Raw genomic sequence first — 21,931 nt, forward strand, 5'->3', positions numbered from 1 at the left:
GAAGCAGGTGACTAAGATAAATAGACACTATGATTTCTTTGTCCTCCAGTTTCAGTCATTAGGAAGCATTCAGGTCATGTTACCAATTTATTTTCAACAGGAAGACTTGGTATTTTTTTCCCCATGAAAAGAAAAGCCATTTTTGAGTCAAGACCTTTTAGAGCACATTTCAAGGAAAACACACAAAATGCTACAAACTGTTTGAGCTCATTATTAACTCCAAACTCAGTGTCATACGGTCAGCAGCTGTACACACCTAATGCAGTGGCCACAAGCCTGCCCAGCTAAGAGGCAGGTTTTATTTCTGATTTGGTTCATGTCCTATGCTGTGGAGCCAGAGCCTGGCAGTGTCAGCTGAAACCATGGGCAGTTCTGGTGTCATCAATAGTCATTTATTGGGAACTGGTTTAAAGACAAAATCTGCCCAAGAAAGCAAAAGTAACACAAAAAAGGGCAAAAAGTAAAGATGAGCAGAATGTGATTTATTTTTTTTCTTGGCACACCAGCTATACTGAGATTTCTATGTCATTAACTTTAAATATAGAGGGGTTTATAGGCTTGCCTTCATGTTTTCATTCCAGCACCTATGAAAACCACATGTGCAAAGGAAAATATAATAAATCTGGAGTTGAGGTTTCTTTCACTGAGTACCAGAACGATGCATTAGTCACAATTCCAGATGAATCTGTTAGGGATGATTTCATAACTTTTTTGTTTGTTTTCAGCTGTTCTGCTGATGTTTCACTGAAGTTTGCCCCTGACTTTTCTGCAATGTGTTCCTTGCCTACAGAGCTTTCAGTTCACAGAGTTCTCTGGGCTGACCTTGCTGCTGTCCTTGCCTTGTGTCTCCCTCAGAGGATCCCGTTGCTCCAACAATGCCACTAAGCAGAGCTATGGGCTCTTGCACTTGGGGTAACTCTGGGAACTTTGTCTAAGCAAAGCCCTCAAAATTCAACCTATGCAGAGCATCAATCCATTCAAAATGAAGCTGTTTCCTTTAGAGAAATAATGACTAATAATCATAAAGTGAACCAAACGAGCATATTCTGGCAGGTTGTCTGATTTGTGAAGGATAAAGATACTTCAGATCATGCCACAGGACTGTGCCTATAGCGCCAAGTCCCATGTTGAAAATAAAAGCAAATACCTTTTGAGTAGTCTCAAAACCTCCACCAATGTTCTTAAATAAAGACTTGGATTTGTCTTTCAATTACAAGTATCACAGAATGGTTTGGGTGGAATGGACCTCAAAGCTCACCTCATTCTGTCCCCTGCCATGCGCAGGGACACCTCCCACTATCCCAGGTTGCTCCAAGCCCCGTCCAACCTGGCCTTGAACACTTCCAGGGATGGGGCAACTACAGCTGCTCTGGGCAGCCTCTGCCAGGGTCTCCCCACCCTCACAGGGAAGAATTTCTTCCTAATATTGAATCTAAACCCACCTTCTGTCAGTTTAAAGCCATTCCCCTTGGCCTATCATTACATGCTCTAATAAAAAGTCGCTCTCCAGCTCTGAGGAAATACCTTGCTTCCTTTTGTTTTTAAAATAATGTTCTTGCAATTAAAGGAGCCCTTGCATTTTAGTTTGACTTGAAGTTTTTTGAAAATTTTTGCGATTATTATTATGACATTCATAACTGTCAGTGAGCTGAAAAATAAGTTTCCAAACAGCTTTGAATCACTTACTGTTACTCCTCAAGTCTGGCTCTTACAGATGTTTCAGGATTTTCTGCTGGGAGTCTCTGATCATCAGAACGAAACAGTCAATTACTCTAATTTAGCTTTTAAACTGAACTAAAGTTCTCCATAATGTCCTTGTTCGGGGCTTTTCAAAACCCAGCCTCTTAGAAGAGAAGGGGAAAGATACTTGTAATAAGAGGTGGCTGCAACAAAGAAGGCCAATTTCCTGCCATTTAACATCACAATGGTGGAGTCATTGCTAATAACAAATTCAATTTGTAAATCCAAAACAACAAAACAACCTCGTTTGCCTCTAAAAAGTAATGGCTGTGTCCTAGAAGAAAAGATCAAGTTTGTTCCAACGAGACAGGGAAGGGAGCTGTTCTTGTGACTGCTGTCCTTTTTGCCCCCTCTGCTTATGCAACCCACAAGATCTGTAAATGTTCTTACTTACACAGCAGCTCCCCGGGGCCAGTCTCTCCCTTCAGCTGTTCTCTTGAAAACCTGCTTAAAGCCAAAACTGAACCAACATCCAAACGAGGACAGAAGCTGACCCAGATGTGTTCAAGCAAAAAGACTCGGGGGCTCAGCAAAAAAATGGGAATGTGCAAGGGAAGGCTCCCACTTCGCCATGGGCTTCGCTGCCCAAACCTGGAGGAGTTTTGCCCTGTGTGAACTGCCAGTGCCACAGGCTTCATCCAGCTCCAGCAGGAAGCTCCTCTCTGGATGTTATTGATGGTGCCCACCACAGAATTCCCCCCAGGCAAGGCACGTGGATGGCTCTGGAGTGCTGGCAGTGGTCTAAGGGCTCGGTGTCCATTACAGCCACAGCTATTGACTGCAGAGGTTCTGGACTCAAAACATCACCACAAACATTCTCAAGGCGAGTATCAAAAACCTGAATCGTTTTACACATCTTTCAGCAGAAGTCTTTGAGCCCTGCAAACCCAATTACAGGAATGAATGATGAGACATATGATAGGGTAATTACTCATAATTAGATTTTGACACCGTCTTTGTGAGACGGGCATTTGAGTTGTGGGGAGAGATGTTCTCATCCCAAAATTCACCAAAATGGTAGTTACTGTGTTGAAAAGTCAAATACAGCAGTGTAGTGCTAAAAGAGTCGAATCCACACAAGCAAGAGACATGGAACCCCGGAACCACCTGAGCTCTTTCCATGCCTGGGAAGCCTCTTTTGGCTCCGGGGGGTGTGTGCCAAGTGCAGCAGCAGGGCTGTCTCGCAGTCTCCTCCTCCCACCCCCTCTGCTAAATACCCTATCGATGTTTCAGGCTCACATTCCCATTTCCTGCTATATGCCCTCCTCACCACAGCTTTTGTGGCAGTCTGTGTCCTGCCCCACCTTAAACCCAGCATTTCCCAACACCTGCAGTGAAGCAACCCAAGCAGTCAATAACAAGGAGAGAATGAGGGAATGAGCTCCCCAGTTACTCCAGATGCATGCCTGCCCCACAGACTGTGAGCTGCCTGCAAGGAGGGCCATCCCCATCTCCTCATAAACACCAGAAACAACACCACTGGCACATCACAAAAATAGCAGGTACTTTTATCTCAGACCTGGACGGGACAAACAAAGTTGGAAAAAAAACCCTCTTGGCAGATTTTAGTCAAAGTGAGAAGTAAGACACAAAAGTTCAAGTTTTCGTTCATCCTTGCCTGATGGCAAAGAGGAATTTACCCCATTTTCCTTCACTAAATAGAACCATAACATGATGGAAACTAAAAATAGCATTGACCTGGTCCTTGCTCTTTATGACTGCATTCTCATTTCCAGTTTCCTTCCTTTCTGCCTTTTGCCTGACTAAATTGCACACAGCAGTTGGTTTAATGTTTTCCCTTCTCCATAAGCATCCCTCCCGAGGGGGCACAGCCTCCTCATCACTTGCTTTTTTAGCTTTGAATAGCTGAGAGCCACATTAGGATCCCCTGACTGGAGCAGGACCAGGGCCTTTCTCTGCCTTTCTTTCCTCCGCTTTCAGTAATCCTTCTATTTCAAACTTCCTTTTCAAGTGGCTGAATTTCCCTTTAGCCCATTAACGCTCTCTGAGGAATATTAGCACTAAGGAATCAGCCACATTCACTCTTTGGTTCTGTCTCCCTCCCTCATTCCTGAGTCTGGAATACAGATCATTAGTCTTTAACTTCCGAGTATCCCAATGGTGTCCACCAGCCCCCTTCCACTTCCTGCACTGACAGGTACATCATAAAACAGGACTTGTGGCATGGGTTTTATTCCAGTGAAAGTACTTTGAGCAGGCCAGCAGCATCAAATTATAAGCCACACTCAAGGCAACTCTAATTGAAAGGCTCCTTCAAGTTGGAGAAGACCTGCAGGCAAAGCTCACATCCAAAGCTGGGATTCCCCCAGATCCAGAAGCAATACAGAATGTACATCTGGGATCCACTAAAGTCAGTAAGGTGCAGTTACTTAGTCCTTCATTTAATGAGTATCTCTCTCTCTCTGTGTGTCTATGTATTTGTTACCTAGTAACTCTCCAGTGCGAGGCACCAAACACAGAGGAATGGGAAAGAGAAAAGCAGGTCACTTTGCTCTGGCACTTGGCATGTGATAGAGCAAGGAAAACTGAGATATTTGGAAACCTAGGCCTTCACCAAGGCAGCCCTCAAGGCCTCCTCTGGTTCCACACTGGACATGGCCCTTTTCCTGAACCATCCTCAGGCCTCTACCATGCAGCAGGTCCAAATACTCTGCTTGCAGGAAGCATCTGGAAAATAAAGTATGACCTATGCACGTGCACTTAAACCCTGAAATAAAGGAGCCAGTGATCTTGCCATTTCCTGCACTGAACTAGGACACATTTTATCTCCTGTGATTAAATTAGTGCTTGGCCTGCAAGAAAGTGGTAGCATATGATTTCCCTGGATTACTTCTGTAAAAAGCACTTCCCCTATTTTCTCTCTGATTCCTTGTTTGCAGCCAGACTCCCATTTTGGGAGAGGACCATTTACCTCAACACATTTTTCTTTGCAGATTACACCACCTCCAAGAGTTTTTCATTCCTTGCAGCCCTTACTTGTACTTCTGTTTTCTAATGCATTTTGCTGCTGCTGCCCCAACATATGAGGAGCCAAATATCTAAGGTAAGTAGCAGAAGGGAGAGATTCAGGGATGTACACTTACTCAGATTCCTTCATTTCACAGTAGGTCCAGGAGAAATGCACATACATTTTTCAAGAGATCAATCAATAATCCTATTTTGTTTGCTTGCATCCTCAGTGCAGCATTTCCATCTTATTCCTATAGCATACAAAAGGCTCAATTCTTATTTACATGCCACAGAGCAACAGGTGAATGTTTATGCACAGGCTTCAAGGAGGTTTAAAATAAGACAAAACAAACCCTTCTCTGACAGCAAACATGGAAATAATAAATTGCCTTAACACAGAGCAGTGGTCATGCCCAGTGAAAAATAATGAGCACCCTGTCTGGTTTTGAGGGATTCCCTAGGGGTGCTGTGTAACCAGCAAACGTCTTCTCGAGTAACCAAGAAAAATCAAACTGCAGCCCTGTCAGCCTTTCTTGCAAAAGTCCATTCCCCGGCCTGCTTTGGATGCACAAACTACCATAGCTGCTCCTGTATGGAGTACAAAGGATGATAATCTCAGTAGAGTCAGCCTAAGCTGCACCTACACTGCTGCAAATGCAACCTGTCAGCCTAGGAGTTGGACTTCCATGATCCTTGTGGGTCCTTCTGATTCTGTGTCCCCCACTCAAACATGCAGCTGACAATCTGGCCCTTGGCAATAATGGAATTGCACAGAAGTCTCCCTGCTATGTCCCAGAGTTAGGCAGGAAAAACACTGAGTTAAGTGGAGAGCTAGAAAAATCAGTATCATTATTGAGTATGGTCTTGGAAATACTGAAATTTTCCATCTTCGTCACCATGAAAAAAGTGCACCTGATTCAGACTTAATAAATTAGTAGAGGACTTCCAAAGGATCTGAGACAAGTGGCTGCAACTCCTCATTTCTGTGTCCCAAAACTTAGTGCAATGTCTTCCTGACTGCTGGCAAAGCCTGGCCTGGCACAGAAGGCCAGCAGCTGCTTTTTGCTGCAGAATTGGCACTTCAAAGGTGTAAAGCTCTATTTCTGCACTAACCTGATTTGGGGCTGGCATGGATTATGTAAGGTTTGCAGAGAGGTATTCATCAGCACAGGCTGACAACATTTGATTTTGCACAACTCCACAGTAGAAACTAATGAGACATTTAAGAAAGAAGATGAAAAGGAGGAGAGAGGGGAAGATTAAACAAGTGCATTGTTTCTTAAAAAAAAAACAAACACCAAAACAACAACAAACAACTAGAAAGTCATTTTTCTGAAACCTTTGTCTTTTCTGTTCCTGAGATGTGTTGGTGTCTCCCCTGAGTGTTTTTACCCTTCTCACTAACTGTGCATGATCAATTCCTGTAACTGCAAAGAGCAAAAACCTGAAGTACCTTAAATCTGATTTCTCCTTTTAGTCCATTTTCCCAGCATATCTTTGCAGGCTGTATCATTTACCATTAAACAATTTTACATTCAACACTTCAGGAGACATTTTCTTCAGTACCAGTTTTGTTTGTCACCCTGAGATGCAGCTGCTGACTTTGGAGCAGAGAGGATTTTAACAGCAGCCAGCAGAAATGTCACTGGATGTAAGTAACTCTTCCATAATAAATAAAGTCTCTTTAATTGGCACAGCTCTGCTAGAAGCGGAGAGGTGGCAGCTAAGGGCTGTCCTCTCCGTGTAATACAGGAACAGGGCGACACGTGACTGCCTGTGGGAAGGGAAGGGAAGGGAAGGGAAGAGAGGCTCTAAAGAAAATGTTGTGGTGTTAATCTGTTACTCCATTGCCCTGTGACAGAGATGGGGTGTAAGGGGCTGAAGTTATTTTTGTTACGTGTTCTTACGACATTTTTTATCAGGGAAGAGGAGGGTGCCATGAAGTTTTTCAGGTTCATTTCTTGTGAGTAAAAGCACAAGTTAGTGATGTCAAATAATACTTCAACACCTTCTGCAAACTCATCTCCCATATTGTTGGGTAAACTTGTTTCCATTCAATAACCTTCTCTCAGGCTGACTTTGAGATGCAAAATACTGCACAGTTTTGGGTCCCAGAGGATCGAAACAGGAACAGTATCACAGAAAACAGAGTGGGAAAAGATCCTCCCAGGTCAGTTACTCCTTTCTCTTCCTCAAGGCAGAATCAGCTCTGCTGAATCACTCCTGGCTTTGTCTGAAGTGACCTGAAGAACCCAACAACAGCCCTTCAATGCGCAATGTCAGAGCCTGCTCTGCCCCACCCCTCCCAAGAGCTGTCCCACCCTCCCTGTGCAGCCCAGGGGCAGCTGAGCCGCATGGCAGGGAGCCCTCACTGCAGGAATTTTCAGGTGTTTGACTCTTCCAAGCAGGGCAACCACAAGATTCCTCTAAATGCAGGTTAGAAATGACGCTGGACATTTAGAACTTGCAATTTGCATTCTGTAGTTTTCTTCCCATATACTCAGAATGATTTTATCATAAAAAAGAAATGCTTAATGCTTGTGTTACCCTTCTTTTGATATTCCAGGAGTCTCATTTGTTTGGGTCCCACAGACAGTGAATGAAAGCACCACGGAACAAACTTAATGAAAGCGTAATGAATTTAAAGCAGCCTCCATCCTACAAACACAACATAAGCCACAGGATTCATTGCAAGCACCACCAGCCACATTCATACAACAAATTTGCTTGGTGCAACACTTCCATGTTACAATGCAATGTGTTTGAAGAGCTGAAGGCAGGGCTGACACGCTGCAGTTGGAGAGGGAGAAGAGCCCCTTTTTCCCTTTGTGCTTTTCCTATCACAGTTACTAACTGGAATTGGAGAAAACTGAAAAACTCATCTATCCACCACACCAGGGCAACCTGTGCCAGCACACACTGGCTCTTCCCAAGGGCTGCACACAGGGAAGGTTTCCAGAGATCCTTAAATCCCAAGACATGCAGTGATAGTAAAAACAAACAGAGAGAAGGGTTCAAGGAGAGTCATATTATTCCATTGCTGTGTTACAGCAGCAATAACTGTATGTCTGCAAGACTGCTAAAGTAACAGCAATGCTTTCTCTTGAAAAAGAGTAGTGTTGAAATTTCATTTAAAATCACCCAAAACACACTCAGAGGTGGTAAGAAGGCTAAAAAGTTATAGCAGTAAGGAAAAAAACTGAGGAAAAATGGAAAAATCAGCTAACTGTTGATAAATCAGTCATGGTATACCCACAGGCTGAGGGGAAATCCTGGGTACTTTTGAGAGAAATTAACGTTTGGACATTTGTGGACCATCCCAGTCCTTTCCATTGCCCCCTTTCAAAGTGACTTTGAAGTGGTGCCTGCCACAGGACAGGGTCAGACACGTTCCTGTTCTCCACAGGAGGCAAGAGCCAGCACCAAACAGATTTGTTCTCCCAAGTGCTTATGCACTGAGCTCTTCGGTCACTTGGACACCCATGAATATGTTATCCCACTCTGCTGCAACAAGATCCGCTAAATTATCCTGCCTGTCCCTGGACTGGGAGAGTTTGGAGAGAGGCCAGCCACCAGCTGAGAGCTCTCCTTGCCAAGTCTGTCAAGCAAATTGATTTTTCTCCAAGACCTTTGGGCCCCTCTGAGCAAAAAGAAACCATATTTCATCTCATTTTTGCTCAAAGGGCTTGGAGCAAAAATCTCCAGTGTAGATTAGAGGACGCAAAGTGCCACCTCTGGTCACCTACAAAACTTTTGGATGTGGCACAAGACAGCAATGCTATACCAGTGGCAGCTGATGAAGGATCAGCTGTGAAGGGTCTCTCTCATTTCTCAATATAAATGTATTGGTCTGTCTGCTTGTTCACTGCAGGTATTTTGAAGGTTCTGTGCTTAGGGGGTTTTATATCCCTTTCCATCATACAGCTGTTCCTCAGTTCATAAACAGTTCTAGAAATCCATGAAAATTAGTAGGCTTGTAAAAAAGTAAACTGAGGATATTTGTTGCACCAGGGTAAGCTATAACACATCACTCTGGTGCATCATTGCCTCAAGTGAAAATAACTAGGGAAGATTTATTGTGTGCCCTCAACAACAGTAGAGGAAATAAAGTCTGAAGTCAAAGGTTTTCCACTCAAAATATCCCTATTTCTGCCTTTGTCTGGGCAGCTCCTGTGACTTCTCCTGAGTTCTGCAGGAAGGGGAGCATAACAGAGACAGTACTTTTCCTAACACTAGAGATGGCACATTTCTGGTTTAGGGACATATTCCACACCAGCACTCCCATACAGGCTGTGGGAGCTAATTATGTAATTCCTTTCATGCCATGGCCATCAACCATTCCTTGCCCTGGCCAGGGAGCAACTCCATTCCCAGCTGCAGCAAAATCCTCACCCCAGCACAACCTTTGCTCAGCAGCACCAAATGGGTAAGGAAGGATGATGAAGGAGCCTTGTAGCAATCCCCAACTTTCCCATTTCCAAAGGGGCTGTGTGCCTTGCGCTGGCACTGCTCAAACACTGAAATAACAATTTTGTCCTCGTATGTCACACACAGCTCTTCTTAGTGATTCACTGCTGCGACAGAAATCTTCCCACAGTCTTAATGTGTTTTCAATGGAAGTCAATGCTAAACACGTAATGGTTTAGCAGAAATGCATCTGCAGTGTCAGAAAGGAAGAGAATCAACAATGCAAAGCTTTGGCCAAACTCTAAATTATCTTGTTTCAAACCTAACCAGTTTTAGTTTGATTACAATTACTGTTGCCAATTTCATTAGGAGAATCCCTCTGTCTTCCCTGTCTTTCATCTAGATTTCCAGAAATTTAATAAATAAGTATACATTCCAGTGAACAGCAGCATTTCCATGAAGCTTTCTTCACTGTATGCTGATCTCTGCCTGAGAATTTCACTCTACCTCTGCCAGAAAGGAAAATAAACTGTGATATCATTTACTTTGAACACTGACAAGCTTTGCATCCAAGATTTTGGTTTAGTCTACACCAAGAAAACCAGCCGTAAAATCTAGGTTTGCATCTGGACTTAAATGTAAATCATGTACAGGGAGAAAGGAGGGGAAGGTCATTTCATCTCGGCATTTTATCTTTGATTTCCTATGCTCTCAGCTGGAACAGCAATGTGCGAGGTGGGATCAAAACCTTGTTTGGAAGCACTCAGATAAGAACAACCCATCGCTGTTTATGTTAAAGGCTTAAAACATGATAAAGTGTATTCTACCTTAACTCTCTACTGCTTAATATAAGTCAGTCCCTTACTGACTGCAAATCCAGTCCCTCAGATTTTGCCTTGCCAAGGACAGTTCAGAGCACTCCAAGTCAAACAGAGTAATGAACCTCAGTGATGTGGTTGCTCCTGAACTCCAGCAAGTTGCTCAAAAGTGGCATTAGACATGGCCAGGGAGGATTAGGGACCCTTGCACAAGCGCTGGCCATGCTTTGTTCATGTGAAATTTAGTGCATCAGCTCCCCAGGATGCTCCCACTAAATCCAGTCTCATACAGACACAAGATTTTCAGGTTTTCTGTATATAACCCAAGCTGATTCCTCATCCCATCAAATTTACATGTTTGCCCATGGCAGGTACTGAGGAGAGGAGTAATTAGGAACAGTGAGGAATGAAGATCTTTCTCTCAACCACAGAAGGGAAAGATTTAAACGTTCAGTTGTTACAAGGTGGTTCCCAATGGTAACAGAGTTGGATACTATTGATACAGCATATTTCCAATATTTCTCCTAGGAAAAAAGGCTGCTATAAAAACAGCAAACTGCCATGGATTTTGCCTATCAGAGCAAGAGGCACTGCAAAGGTAGCGCATTCAAGAGAGAAGAGAAGCTAAAAAAACACAAGCACCACTTCCCCAAACCCACCACACTGCCTGGGTTACAATCCAGGCACAAAATGCACCTGGATTTTATGTAGTGCCCCAAAGCACTGAGCAGCTCAGATGCACTCCCAGACTGTGTGGAGGGACTTGACTGTGCCCACTCACAAACTGGAAAATTACCCAAATCACCTCTAACCTTACTTTTCTATTGCATTAGTTGCCCCTACGTGAGCACACGCATTCATTTAAGTACGAGGCTCATGGCATTGGTTTACTTTGAAAAAGAAAAGCTCTGTAACAAATCTTAAAAAAACAACCAACTGAACTGTGAGAAAAAGTTGGCAGGGATATGGAAGGCTTGGCAGAGCCCATTTGCACTCCTCACAGCTGGAGACAGGAGTGCTGCTAACCCCAGCTCCACTGGGAGCACAGGTCAGAGCTCTGCAGATTTCTTTGAGACATCCTCTCTTCGCTTGCAAAGGGAGAACGTTTCTGCTGAGAAATAGGAGTGGTATAATCCAGCAGGTCAGGGAAAAGCAGCATCCCTTTCCCACTGCCCTTCACAGACACAGATCCCAGCAGAAAGCTGGGTTTTATTTTCGAAGATCACTTCCTTGGCAAAAAATTATGCAAGTAGAGAATAACACCCATGTACAACACCCCCCCCTTACATACACTGCCCTGGTACCTGCTGCTTGCAGTGCCCAAATCCTGGAAGCTTGCTGATGACAGCAAGAGCCATGACAGAGCAAATGGTGAGAGAACAGGAGCAGGGAATGATCCAAAGCCATAGAAATCTGTGGGAAAATCCCTGCTTCCTTTGGTGCACATTGAGTACTCCAAAGTGGGGTGTGTAGGGATCCCCTTGGGGTAATCCAACCAGTCCCTCCGTGGCACCTTCACTTTAAACATGCAATTGCTGATAGCCAAAAGTGTGTCTGACAGTTTAACAATCCATAGTAAAAGGAAGGACGGAGGCAAACAGGCCAGATGCCCGCATTCCAATAAACAAGCACAGTTGCTGTTAGTGCAAATGTTATTTAACCATTTGGTGCAATAACACACAAACTTCCTTTGCTCCCATTGTAAACAGCACCCTACAGCACACAAGGAAGGAGGTAAAACTAGAAGTCACCATTAATTTAACACTATTCAACAGGGAATCCATGTTTGTTTGATGCAGTTTATGGTTCATTATTAAATGTGAATATAAATAAATGTTCTTTATGTTCTGTTGGATAACAGCCTCTCTACAGATAATCTTCCTAGAACAGGGTGCAGTTTACCACACCTGACACCTCACTAGGGAATTCCATGGCTGTCCCAGCTGATGGCTCTGTGTTTGCTGGCAGGAGCCAACCAAACCCAATCCACTCCCACCAGCCAGTGCTACATCCCTGACAAAAGCTCATTACTCATTATTCAAGGGACAACGCAGAGAGGGGCTGTGCCAGAAGGGCAGGGCACAGGTACAGTGCAGGCTGGGGGAAATCAAGGCAATTCCTGTGCCTCACAAGTAATGAAACAATTCATACTAAAATTCTCGTGCAAAAATAGGAGGGGAAAGAAAATTGCTGACAGAAGTATGGAGACCAGGTACTGCAGATTTCAGGTTTGGGGGGCGGGAGAAATCACTGTACTGTGTTTTTCTTTTTTCCCCTCTCAAATGTCATGACCTTTTTTCCCCAAAGTATTCTCCAACAGTTTTTTGTTTCCAAAAAAAGACAAAGAGATTTCCACAGACAGTTCTCTAGGAAGCTCAATCCCTGTCTCACCAGCAGAACTGATTGCATATATAATTACTAAGTTTTCCTTTCTCTAGTGACTGCAAGCTAACTTTCTTAAAAAGCTCTTGCCCTACTAATTTCTGTCCTGCAGGAAAGGCTTTGCCAAAGCCCAATCAATTATGAGGTACAAATCCATGAGCAATCAGGCTCTGTTACTTCCTGGCTCAGGTCATTCAGCTGCCTTTGCAAAGCTGATCCCAGTGCTGTCAGGATAAAGAGAAAAGTCCCTTGATGTGATGGGGCGACCCTGCTTGGAGGCCAGGTCCCCATGGGCTGCTCTATCGCTCCCCGCAGCACGACAGGGTAGGGAGAAAATCAGATGGGAAGAAGCTAATGGATAAAGAGAAAGGCAGTTTACAGAACCAAAGGAAAACAAAATATTCATTCTCTACTTTCCATCAGCAGGCAATGTCCAGCCACTTCCCGGGCTGTAGGACCTCAGGGTGCATAGGGATCACTCCAGAGGACAAACAACACCATAATGTGCCTCCCGTCCTCCTCCCTCATAACTTTTGCTGCTGATGTCACATGGAATGGGATATCCCTTTGGTCAGCTTGGGTCAGCTGTCCTGGCTGTGTCCCAAGTTCTCACCCACCCACCTCCAGGCTGCTGGTGAGGGGGAATGCTGGGGAGACAGCCCTGATGCTGTGCCAGCACTGCTCAGAGCACTGGGGTCTTACCAACAAATTTTCGCTACCAAGACAAAGCTCAGCACTGTGGGGAAAATTAACTCCATCTCAGGCAGACCCAAAACAGCCAGAAATGCAATAAGTTTTTAAGAGGTGTACATTTGACTCAAAATTACTTGTTTTCTTAATGCATTTAATTTTACATATCCATGTGTGTCTAGTGCGTGCAACCTTTCACTTTGAACAGTAAGAAAATAAAGTATAATATTCCAAGCTTTATGAATGGGCTTTAAAAAAAGTCAACTGTCAAAACTCTGCTCTTAGAGAAAAGTTTATTTTCATAGTCTGTCACCATAATCAGATCAGTGTCTTCATCTCACTGTGCTACATTTCTGCCTGACAGCAACAGCAGTCACAATAGCAACCAGTGAGAGACATCAAAGACAACTCTCGGTGCAGCACAGAGTCCATCCCCAGCACTGGGCTCTGCCAACTGCTCCAGCTTCCAACAAACATCCCCCCAGGAACTCCCTGTGGAGGACACACAGGGCTACTGAGGCACAGACATGCATTTTAGAAACCTGAGCTTCACCCCAAAGTCCAAATTCCCTGGCTCTTGTGGGTTTAGATCACTGATGTTAACACACTTAATGGTCTGGGAAGCTGTGGGAAGCCTGCACAGCCTGGTGCAATCCACTGACTCTCCCTCAGGTGGGATGTGCCCTGTCACTGACCTTCCCCTTGGAATCTCCTGGCTTCCAGTGGTTGACACTGTGCCAGTTGCTGCCAGGCCTAAAGCACCACAATGCGAGGAAATCAGCACCAACAAAGCCAACGTTCTGCTCAGTGCTCCCATCCACGGCACCTCAGTGAGGGCTGCAGGGAAGGCAATCCCAGGGAAAGGGCACTGACACCAGCTCAGGCATGAGTGTGTGAAACAGGCCCCAAAATGATGGCTGCAGGCACATTTCAGAGGGTTTCTACAACCTCAGAGCTCTCAGAGAATGACAAAATCAAGACAGAGGTTAAAAAAAAAAAAAAAAAAAAAAAAAAGAAAAAGTGCTTGCCCTAAAATGGTTGAGCTCCAACAAAGACACCAGAAATAAACACATCAAGATTAGTCCCTCAGAAGTTGTGAGCTGCAGCTCCTCTTTCCTGCCAAAAGCTTCATCAAGGCAATTGACTTTCCAGGAGCAACATAAAATCCTTTTGCTGAAAAGGGCCACACCAAAGCATTTTTTTAAATCTCTCCCCAGGTCAGCTTTAAGAGACAGGCTCAAGTATGGCAGTCAAGACATGGGCAAAGCTCCACCAGACTCCCAGTAGGGGCAGATCTGCCAGTAAGGCCTTTAGTCAAAGGTTCGAGTGTTCATCAGCTGCACCAGTGCAAAACAGGCAAGTTTTGGTCAGATGCCATTCAATAAACAGCAAATATCCTTGGAAAGGGGGAAGAGAAGAGGCCACCTCTTTGTTCAAAATTTAGTTTTACTTATGGGCACCGTTTGAAAGAGCCATTTCTGTGCCCTTCCCTCATACATGGATTATCTGCTGCCTTCCGGGACAGCCAGGGCACCCAGCATCAGCTTATACACCCTGGGGCAGCTGCAGCACGAGTCAAGAGCTCCTGTACATTTATTTTCTTGTTCCTATGAGGACCTTCCAAGAGGACAAAACCCCACCTATCCTCTTGGTTTTCTTAGAAACCCTCCCACCACTGCAGTAGCCACTGGCATGCAGCCATTCCCATAGCATTCCTTCTAGAGGTGAAATCCCTATGGACAAGCCTGGAGCCAAGATGGAGTCCAGCCCAGAGAAAGAGAGACTCCTCCTGTCCAGGGTTGCCCTTCCTGCCAACTGTGGGAGCCTGTGTATTGCAGCAAGGTCTGTCCTTATTTTTCTAAGTGCAGTAGAAGAATCAGGACTACTGTTCACACTTTATCACTTCTCTTTAGCTCTCTGTAAGATACCTTCTAGAGGAAGGAGTATCTTCTTTGACCAAAGCCTGTTCTTTACCAGAGCATTCCTCTGATTCATCATTTTCATCCCTTGTATGTTTACAAAACTCATGTCACCCTTTAAACAATCCTTTTGCCACCAGATCCTGAGAGTCTCAATTAATATTCTGCTCAGTCCCTTACACAACTATTTTTTTTAAAGTGTAGACCTCCAGAAAAGATTTTAGCTTAATGCCAGAATGGCTTGAACTTTTTCTCCAGCCAGGACCTGCTGATTTCCAGTGGCAGCTGGGGGTGAGATCAGCTATCCCTGCTCTGAAATGAAGCTCACAGAGGTGCAACTCTCACTTAATCCAGCCTCCTTTTCGTCATAGGTATTAAGGATTCATCTTCAAGCACTTATGCTCTTCTATTTAATCTTCCCTTATCTCCCAAGTGGCCATCGAGCAGCCTCTTGGAATTAAGAGGGCTCAGTGCTAATAAGCTCGGGGACAGCTCCGGAGCACTCTGGTTTGGAAAGGCCATGGAAGATGCTCTTCAGCTTCTCCCAAAGCACCTACTGGAATCACTTCCCTTTGCAGTGCAATATCCACAGATCCCCTGCTCCACACCCAGCTCATTGGATGAAGGCAGAGGACGAAAACTGTCAGAGGATGCAAGTCAGGGAATGCTGGTCTCACGTTGGCTGCTGCCCTCTGTGGGAGCCAGGGCTCACAGAGTGAAGGGGCTGAGTGCTCACCCAAATGCTGCTGCCTTCAATGAAACAGGTGCTGGAGACATTGACTGATGCTTTTACCCTTCTCTTGGGGGGGTGGAATCTGGGGTGGTTGGGGGTTTTACCTCCATGTCTTTGCTGGGCTGCAAGGCTGCAATGTTCCTCTGCACTCACATGGGGCTCAGGAGGAGATTTCCTGCACACGAATCCTAGTCAAACCAGGAAATCTCTTGTGCTGGTTCTGTGCCTCTGTTATTACAAGCTGCCTGTCTGGCAGCTTGAGCAGGAGATCCTTCTGGTATTACTAAAGCAATAAAGAGCTGGAAAGGAAAGCCAGGAAAGGACAATATGGATCTTTGCAAGGGGAGAGAGCAGGAAGGCTCAAGAGAGTATCAGAAGAGCCAGAGAAGGACGTTTTGGCTATATCCTCACTGTGCAGTTATCCCAGGCTGTAAGCCAGGTTTTATCCCGGTCCTCCCAACCATCTGGACTCTCTTTACTGTGGTTCTGGAAGAGTCAGGTCTGAAACTCTCCTTTTGCTCAGGGAGGGAGAACTTCTTGTGAATTAATGCAGCTGAGTCAGGGAGGGTCATGGATCCTTCCCCAGGGAGACAACATCCATCCCTCCATCAATGTAACTGATCAAAACCAATTATAGATCACAAACAAGCACAATATTTACCCAAAAAACTCTCAGACCCCAGAAACAGGGAGGACATGTTAATTTAGGCAGGGTGTCAGTCTACATCTACACTCTCACACAGGCTGCCTTCAGCAGTTTGATCAGAGCGCAGCACACAAAACTGGAACAGAGCCCTACCCGCAAAAGCAGTAAAATATATTTGTTCTTGGCTCATGTTTCCACAAGAGTTGGGTTTCATGGTGACAGCCATTCTCCACTTACTGCAAAAGAAACACCCTAAAATAGATTTTAAACTCTCTACCTACAAATCAAACGTGTGGCAAATGTGTGCAGAGCTGAGATTCCCAAGCAACACGGCCTGGTAATCTTCGACGGCCCTGTTACTCCCCTGAATATAAATGATAAAGACATCATATAACATAGAAAGGAATGAAAAAATCCCTTCACAACACACAAAAAAAAGAACCCTTCCAGTGACTTACTGGCTGGCTCAAGAGATAAGAAACAGAAGATAAGTGAAGGCAAGCACCCCAAGAGCATTTCAAATACCATACCCAGTCTAAAAGAAGAAAATCTATTACTCTTCTCAGGAGAAGGAATCAGGCTCTCAATTGTCTCCAAGCATGGAATCAAAAAACAGTATCTCAAGATGGAGTTTGTACTTCTTGGGAGACAGATGGAAGAGATGTTTTGGCCTTTTTTTGTTGAACTTTTCTCAGAAAAATCACTATTTTACCAATAAATCACACTTTTTGTAGCATTTGTGCCCTGACCTGATACAGAAAAAGTATTTGTATAGAAGATGTGAGAACAGAGAGTTCTTCAGAAGTGATCCCGCATCCGAATATAACCGGGTGTTAAATCTCTGCAAAGGTTGCAGGAATAACAAAAATGAAAACACCCAAGGCATTCTTCAGAGCCTTCCAAATGTGCTCCTATACGAATTCACAGTACAAAATTTCCCCATGTGTGACCAGGTGTTTTAGTTGAGTTGGAGGTGGTTGAGAGGGTGTCTGAATGCACTGCTGACCTGAGCCACCTGAGCAGTCTGACCGGGAAAGGACAGATGTAACCACCCAGCTCCTGATCTCTAGACAAGAGCAATAAATAAGTCCTGTGGCAGAAATCCACAGGCTAGGAGGGAGCAGCCTGTGAACATGCAAAAAAAAATACAATTTAACCCAACTAAACCTCCAGAACCATGTTATACTCCATGTCATGTTGGTTTGCTAAGCAGCAATGGAAATAAACAATTTTTGTACAGCTTTATTGAGGCTTCTCAGCCAAATTCCAGGGAAAGGGACCCTGAATCAAATGCCAGAGAAAGCAATGGAAAAATCCCCATTACACTGAAAGGTCTTTAGATGTGGGCCATCTACCATAATGCCTTGGCAGAAGTATTCATATTTACACCAGTAAAAATACTGGCAATTTGGGAAACCTCCTTTTTTGCCTGTTAGTTACCTTTTCCCAGATACAGTCTAGAAATACTCCATATATACTGATGAAAATGTTTATACATTCAATTTGATGTACGGAAGTAGCCCACTGTAAATCAGCCTCATGTCCAGTTAAGCCCATAGAGGCAGGATCACTTTATTTAGGAACAATGTGATTGTCCAATTTCCAACCCAACATTAGATCTTCCCAGCAGATGTTGTCCTTAACGTTCACCACTAGAATGCATAAAAGATCTTTTTTTTTCCCCTTTTCCCTAACGAGATTAAACGCATTTACTACTGGAACCTGTCCTACCTCTCTACCAAAAAGTTACAGGAGAGAACATTTTTACTAGGCTTAATTAAAACTCATGTTACTAAGCTAAAGTGTAGTAAACTAAATATAGCCAATAGTTATTGTAAGAAAAAAATGTTATGTATTTATATATGGGCTATATGATGTATTCACTATATGTTTAAATTATTTAACATAAACAAGAATGTATGGTTAATAAATACAAGTGTCAAATATCCATATAATATGGATATGCTTAAATGTAAATTGAACATCAGTACTTCTATATTACGCTGCTTTCCCTTATGGTAGGTAAGAAGTTACTGATTTATCAATGTGTAAAAGCTCTGAGCTTGTAAAAACTGATTTCTGAGGTCCCTGTGCTAGCACTGATCTCCCAGTACAGCCTGTGCTGAGCTCTGACTTTCTTGCAGCACTTTAAAGGCAATTAAGTCTGATGTATTTGGTTCCCCTGAAATGTAAGGCCATACAAATACTGCAGATTGTTAAAAATGCTGGTTACTACAAAAGCACAGCACGATATACCGGCTTTGACCAGGACACGCACAGAATCACCCCCTTCTCATAATCTGGCCCACTTTTCACCATGTGTACAAGAAACATACGGGCAGCTGCCGAACCCTGCCTGGGCTGCAAACATCCTGACTCTGAAATCTGGACCTCATGTGGATCCCATCTGCTCTGCAGCACACAACAAACAGGTCTGGGGTATCCAGCCAAGCTCCTGCCCAGTGCCTATCAGCTGTGGCTTGAATTACTCCTAGGAGAAACATTGGCCCTGGCTTGAAACCCCAGGGTTTGGAGTCAGTGGTGTCAGAAAGGAGCAGCCACTCCCCCAGTCTGGTTTCTCAGCTCACCCTCCTCTTCCCTCCCAGGCAGAGAACAAACTCTTCTTTAGCTACATTTGTTTGCATTTGTCCTCATGGTGATTCTAAGGTTCACTCTCTACAACATCAAGATGCAGTTTCTCCCACAGTAAAGGATAAAAAGTACAAAAACTGCATTTGCATTTTCCTGGTCAAGCACATCCCACAGGAGGCCAGGCCTGCTTTAGAGCCCAGTCCATGCAGGAAAACATGGATTACAGAATCTTTGTACCATTTTGCTGGTTTGGCATCATTACCATCAGGTTTTTAAAGCTCATTCCGACTTCTGCTCGTCACAGGGACCAGTAAAACAGGCTGAAGCAAACACAGTCCTGGGGATCCCCTGGCTGGAGGGAATGAATACATTTCAGGTACATATCACATGCTCTGACAAAGGTGTATGGTCACAAACAGCTAGAGTGTTTTATAGCACATAAAGGAGAAAATGTGCTGCAATAAATTGTAAAAGTTATGCCTTTTAGCATCTGGATGGCCACTTTAGAAATTTAGGACCTCGCCTTTAAAAAGTGAAACAACTGAGCTATCATTCATTTTTATTTCACTATTTCACTTGCCCATCAAAGATTTTCACTCCACATACACCACCTTTTTTTTCAAAAGCTGTCAAGAATATGAGAAATTTTGCCTTGAGGAAAAACACAACCATTTCTTTCCATCTTACAGCATTGTATGTTTCAACCCAGACACGGCTACAGTAGTTCCATTTATGCAGATTATGTTTCATGAGAATCCATCGAATCCATCGAAGCAGGGAATGATTGTTTTACATGAGAAAGCCTAATGCTCCAGAAAGGACTCTGGAGGGTAAATATTCCAGGAAGGACTCAGAGAGCCATCCTACACTATCGGCTCACATCTTCCACAAGGCTGAAGCAGCTTCAGGGCTAAGCTTATGCAATTCCGCCTTTCCAAAATGTGATTTCATGGTCACAGAGTGTCTTGTCCAACCCATTTCTGAGCACATGGCAATTCATTTCAATGGTGGGGTTATCTTGCCATTTCTGCCCTTACACTTTTAGCTCTCCAGGCAGAGGAGCACCTGAGCCACGGACAACTTGAAGAAGCAAAGTCCCATCTCTCTTGGACCATCCCCAGCGGTCTCCATTTCTTCAACAGTGCATTTTTTTGTGCTGCTGGGGTGAAAGGTGTTCTTGCAACAACTTCTAAGTGCCCCCATTTCTACATAGAGCTTATACACAGACTTTTACTAATCCAAAGCAAAGCCAAAGTACAGGTTCTTCACTCTTCCTTTTTTCTGGAAAAGTGGAACAATTTTGCAGCTCCTTCACCCCTGATGATGCAATGAAGGTTTCCTCTGCTTCACCCAGTTTAATCCCTGCAGAGTTTATTATGGTGTGTATCACAGGGTCCTTCCATGAGCCTGCAAACTCCTGCAAGACACTGAGTGGGACCTATTTCTCCTGACTTTGGATTAATCCAAGGTCACACACACATCTTTATAGGGGAATTAATGCTTTTTAGGACCCCAGCCCTTTGGGTCCTGTTTTGCCTTGGGTAATGGAAGCTTCCCAAGAGAATGTGGGTTTAGGCAGTATTTTATGCTTCCTCTGCCAATCAATACACCATAAAACACATGCTGAGGTCCCTCTCACAGATCCAAGGAGCCTCCCAGCATCGAAGCAGAGCTGCCGGCAGTGTTTGATCTTCCTTCGGTGCCTTTGCCTGCAGAGTGGCCTCTCGTGGTGCCCTCAGCTGGAGGACAAAGCTGTGTCATTGCAGAGGGTTGCAAACGAGCCGCTGATTACAGAGCACAATTAAGAGACATCGTGCAGGTCCCTGCAGGCTGGTGCATCACAACCTTCGGTGCTCCAAAGGTCAGACAAAGTGAGCACAGTGGGAAGTTGAATCCCTGTCACCAGGAAGCTCATTGCAAGCAGGTTCTTGTCTTCTGGGGAAGGCACATAGATACATTTAGATTTAATTGCAAGTGGCAAACCAGAATGCCAACGAGATGACAGCAAGCTGGTCCTCTGTAAGCACATGAGCTTCAGTCACCAGCTCAAGCCAGGAAAAAAAAAAAAAAAAAAAATCACCATTATGAGCTCAGGAAGGTGATAAACTTCTCTACAAGGATATAAGGATGTTCCTTAGCAGCAAGTGTGACTTGCATATATTCGTTGTCTTTGAGACGTCTGTCTCAAACACAGGCTTTACACCACGAGTCTGATGTGGCTTTCACTTACACCACATTTATAGCACTTTTCTGCTGAGTTTGACAACATTGGAGTTTGGAGAAGCAAAGCTTCACATGAGTTCTCAGATCTCTGCAATTTAGGCATGTCCTTCCATATTTTAGATTCCTATCTGAAATAGGAGCTTACGAGATTACAGCCCCCTTTGAGCAAACCCAAATGGAATACCAGCAAACCCCGTGTGAACACACAGCTCTCCCTAACACCAGCCCGAGTCCTTTCCCATTCCACCTGCACACCCCTGCTCCCAGCCGTTACCACAGGGATAAAGGCAGGCTGATACTACAGACCTCATGGGCTAAGTTTTGTCTCTGTAAATAAAACCAGTGCTATTTTTTCTTTGAACAACCTTTAGCAGCTTGATCCTGCCTCTGGGAATGGTATTTCCTTTACAGAAACATATTTGAAGGATAATTCACACAGAACCACTAAAAGCTGAGGAAAACCTCCAGAGGGAGCAGACCCCAAGCCTGCCCCAGGAGGTGAGTGCCACTCACTTTGGTCTGCAAACCTCACATTTTTGCTCCATTTCTGCAAACTTCAAAAATTCAAAGTTTCTGCAAACATCTTATGCCAGGATGCAACCTTGCTAAATTTATTGTACATGGACTATTCAATGAGTAAACATGTAAATAAATTTCTATTTTCCCAAATGTCTTCAAGTGGTTTGATGGAGTCTCTGCTGATATTTGGGCCAACTGTTGCCAGAGGCTTACAACTGCAAAGTAACCCCCCCAAATCAAACTAGGAGTGGTGAGTTTGCACAGTCTGATCAGAGGGAGACAGACTGACACT

At 44.3% G+C, this 21,931-nt stretch overlaps 1 long non-coding RNA gene across 1 annotated transcript; it reads left to right on the plus strand.

The window, feature by feature from the left end:
• Window positions 1–1,407: 1,407 nt before the first annotated feature.
• On the plus strand, window positions 1,408–21,793 carry LOC108449381. Its single transcript, XR_001865561.1, has 2 exons — window positions 1,408–7,146; window positions 7,277–21,793. It is a non-coding gene; the product is annotated as an uncharacterized LOC108449381 (long non-coding RNA).
• The last annotated feature ends 138 nt before the right edge of the window (window positions 21,794–21,931 follow it).

This window comes from Corvus brachyrhynchos, unplaced genomic scaffold (genome assembly GCF_000691975.1).
Source record: "Corvus brachyrhynchos isolate BGI_N302 unplaced genomic scaffold, ASM69197v1 scaffold69, whole genome shotgun sequence".
NCBI lineage: Eukaryota > Metazoa > Chordata > Aves > Passeriformes > Corvidae > Corvus > Corvus brachyrhynchos.